The sequence below is a fragment of the Chenopodium album genome, chromosome 27 (assembly GCF_948465745.1).
Source record: "Chenopodium album chromosome 27, dcCheAlbu1.1, whole genome shotgun sequence".
NCBI classification, from domain to species: domain Eukaryota; kingdom Viridiplantae; phylum Streptophyta; class Magnoliopsida; order Caryophyllales; family Amaranthaceae; genus Chenopodium; species Chenopodium album.
This window is the reverse complement of record NC_137860.1, coordinates 22,141,947-22,145,624: the sequence shown is the minus strand read 5'-3', so window position 1 is coordinate 22,145,624 and position 3,678 is coordinate 22,141,947. Positions and strand designations below refer to the sequence as shown.

The window sequence follows — 3,678 nt, the reverse complement described above, 5'->3', positions numbered from 1 at the left end:
GTTACATATAAATATTTTGTAATTACTATGTTTATGTGGAAATTATTACTAAAATGTAAGTAAATTTAACACATAATTACAATCTAAATTCAAGAAACAAATGCAATAGTCATTATTTAATCAACCAAATATAAGAGAATTTTAAACATATAAATTGGAAATATATATGTTGTAATAACATCATATTACTTCATTAATTTCATTTATTTCACTTTTGACAATATTCTATATTTATTTGTAGTTGATAATCTTTTTAATGAATTACATTTGTTTTTTTTGTAATCCTTCACTATTTGATAATAACCCTTCACAACTTTTAGCCCTCTATGTCGAGTTTTGTCATTATATATATATATATATATATATATATATATATATATATATATATATATATATATATATATATATATATATATATATATATATATATATACAGGGTGGTTCCACTGAAAACAGGGCTTGTGCTGAAAACAAGGCTTAAGCTGAATACAATAAATCTCAACCATTCAATATTAGTACAAAAGCACAAAAGATCAGATAGTTTAAAAGCCCTAAGATCTTTCCAACCTTACATATAATCAATTTAACCGTTTTAAGGTCACTACATACTAAAATAAGGTAACTTTATCTAAATTGACGACATTTACATAAAGTCACTATATATTAAAATAAAGTCACTATATCAATTTGAAAATAATTACATAGATGTCACTATACATAAACTTAGGGTAATTATATCAATTTTACCCAATTTACGTAGAGGTCACTTTATATAAAAATAAGGTAATTATATCAAGTTATATCAATTTTGACGACATTTAAACAGAGCTCACTAAATATAAAAATAAGGTAACTATATATAAATTTCGGGTAATTATATCAATTTGGCACCATTTACCCAGAGGTCATTATATACAAAAATAAGGTAATAATATATAAACTTCGAGTAATTATATTAACTTAACAGTATTTACCTAGAGGTCAGTATATACAAAAATAAGATAACTATATCAAATTATAACGATTTTAATGACATTTATACAAAGTTTACAATATATAGAAATAAGGTTACAAACTTACAATATTAATTTTGATGAAGCTTGCACAAAAACCATTATCTTTCGTACATAGGAACATTATATCAAGGTTGAAAGTGGGCCAACTCACGAGCTACATTATTCTAGCATCGTTTAACAAAAGACCAAACTTTACTAGTAAAACTTGGTAAAACTAAAAATATAATTCTAAAATATCATCAACATTTAAATGAAATAAACTTAAGCCACTGGATTGAGCACGCATTTCTTGAATTAAACCCAAGCAATCACTTTCCAATTTCCACCACTATGTCCACTAACTTATCAATAATGCCTTCGTTCAGCGCTAACTTCAAACCCCATAAAATTGTTTTGGCCTCTGCTACCTTCGTATCCCACTTCTCAACCGCACCAAATCTCGACTACTGCATTGCTCACCAAACAACGATCCGAGCAGTAGCAACTCCCGAATCACACCACGAGCAGCCGCAACACCTAATCCACACCACGAGTAGCCACCTAAGAAAACACCATCAATCGTAGCAATAAATAGCAAAAGAATATCAAAATTCTAATTGCAAAACCAAGAAATCAAATTCGATACTTAAATAGAAAAATTATAAATCATATTAAACATAATAATCAAACGAATATCAACCTAGTTTATCGAAAAACATTATATATAGGTATTAATCAGGAAATCATATTATTGACCCAAAACAATACCAAGAAATTAAGTTCAATTTTATCAACAATACACTGATATGAAACTCAAATAGACGTTAAAAAGCTCAAATAAATTGTAATTACTCCTACGATTTTAAAAATTAGATTGTAAAAAATCAGTTTGATTTTAAACAGAAATGTAGAAAATAAAAAATTAAACAAATAATATCAATGAAAAATTCACTTGTGAGATTCACCTTTGAAGCTAACGTCAAAATTGTTAAAGATTGAAGCAAAATCCACTGTAATTTGATGAGTTTAACATTTATTTTGAGTTGGAAGAAGAGAATCAGTAAGATGAGAGAGAAAAAAATCAAGAGATTACGAAGAAGAGAGAAAAGAAACATAAGGCATAATAGCAGATATGATCTCATCCGTTAGATAGAAATCAACGATCCAGATTAACTGTTTTCAGCTGTAGTCTTGTTTTCACGTGATCCTCTACATATATACATATACATATATATACATATATATACACACACACAAATATATATATATATATATATATATATATATATATATATATATATATATATATATATATATATATATATATATATATATATATAGATATACGTGACATGTAATAAAATTAGCACATTATTTCTTCATATCAAATACTCCCTCCGTCCCCAAATGATAGTCCCTTATGGCCTATTTTTAGTCCCAAATTGATAGTCCCATTTGCTTTTTTCAAGTACCATTAATATCAATTTTTTATCAAAATTTCCTCCAATTACAACAATATTTGTGCAAATTTAACTTTCCAATGTAAATTTTGTTTTTCAATGTACTTTTATTACTTTCTCTCTCTACTATTTTACATACCCAATGTAAATTTATCTTTTCAATGTAATTTTACTACTTTTATTTAATTTTCTTAATTCCCGTGATTTTTTCTCATAAGGGACTATCATTTGGGGACGGAGGGAGTAAACGTTTAATCTTTCATAGTGGGTACATTGAACCCGGATAGCCTAACTTATCACATCCAATAATTTTTCCAAATCTAATTTCTCATCATTATTCTAATAACATTAGTGATCACTTTATACAAGTCGCTATGCACGATCATATATATGATGTGATATAAAAATGTCAGCATGCGTTTTTCAGTAAGACATACAATCGATTAATTATACTTTATTTGATGATAACTTATTCTAAAACATTAATTACAATCTTGATACATGTCAAATTTATTGATCAAACATATTTTACTCTTCAAGAGCATCCTACATATAATCTAGGCATATACCAATTTTACTTGATATAACTATTTTCAACAATGTCTTATTAATATAGACAATGATATTTATTCATATCTATCTTCAGGATGGTGTCATAGTAAATATGTAACAAGTATGTTCCTTGACATTTAAGCTAAATTATATACCAAACAAACCATTAATATAACATAATATTGGTCATGTGCAATAATTACATAAAATAAGGTAATATTCCTCTAAACCATATATCCGGGGAACCAAAATTCAACAATTTTAAAATGCCTTGCACCATGCATTTAAGTCTTTTAGTATCATGACAATGTCATGTATCAAGCCGAGTATTCATATACACATATTTTAAAACTTATTATAATGAGGTGTATAAATAAATATGTGTATGTTCTTAGATTCAAATAAACTCTTAATTATGTTCCTCTTGCTCACTTATTGTATCAATCATGCAATCACAATCACTTATAGTTTAAGGCCGGGTATAGCAAATAGATTAAAAAGTTAATTTGCTATAGAATCGTATATGGACTTTCATATTCTGTTTCTTAATTAAAATCATAAAATAATCTGTTATCATCAATTAGATAACCTTGATCACATTTGAACAACTCATGACTTTCAAATGAATTGTAATTAAGAAAATATCATGCAATCATATTGTTATCCTTTCT

The 3,678-nt window shown here is 26.6% G+C and overlaps 1 long non-coding RNA gene across 1 annotated transcript; it reads right to left on the bottom strand.

Annotated features, from left to right (window-relative positions):
• Window positions 1-989: 989 nt before the first annotated feature.
• Window positions 990-2,190, bottom strand: LOC145621446 (uncharacterized). The gene is made up of 2 exons (XR_014108421.1): window positions 1,961-2,190; window positions 990-1,556 (listed from the first exon to the last, which is right to left on the bottom strand). It is a non-coding gene; the product is annotated as an uncharacterized LOC145621446 (long non-coding RNA).
• Between the last annotated feature and the right edge of the window lie 1,488 nt (window positions 2,191-3,678).